Below are 430 nucleotides of genomic sequence, written 5' to 3' on the forward strand. Positions count from 1 at the left end.
GGGTTTTAACACCCCTGGTGAACGCTGTTCGGGCAGCCTTCCAGCTGGGCTGGGCTCCTCTGCCCCTGGCAGTGCCAGTGGTGTTCCTTTCAGGAGTGAAACGTCTCCTGGTTCAGCACACTTGTGTTGGGAGCCGTGTATCTTCCTCTGTACCAAGTGCCTTCATGAACAAGAAAAACTTGTGGCTATGTTTTTGTTGGCTCTGATGTGCTCCAGAAGCATGCAGAAAGCTTTATTGTGTTAATTGCAGGTGTCCCGCTGCCGGGGCAGACCAGGCCCTGGACTGCAGCCCGGGGCTATTGTGCTGCTGTGCTGCTCTCGAGCCGCCCTGCTCCTCAGAGGTGTGGTGCCTTCGGGCTGCTAAAAGAGAGCAGTTGGGTGAAATCCCTGAGTCTGCCCCCTGCTTGCGGCGGGGCCGGGGGATGTCTGT

The sequence above is a fragment of the Merops nubicus genome, unplaced genomic scaffold (assembly GCF_000691845.1).
Source record: "Merops nubicus isolate BGI_N331 unplaced genomic scaffold, ASM69184v1 scaffold49400, whole genome shotgun sequence".
Lineage (NCBI taxonomy): Eukaryota > Metazoa > Chordata > Aves > Coraciiformes > Meropidae > Merops > Merops nubicus.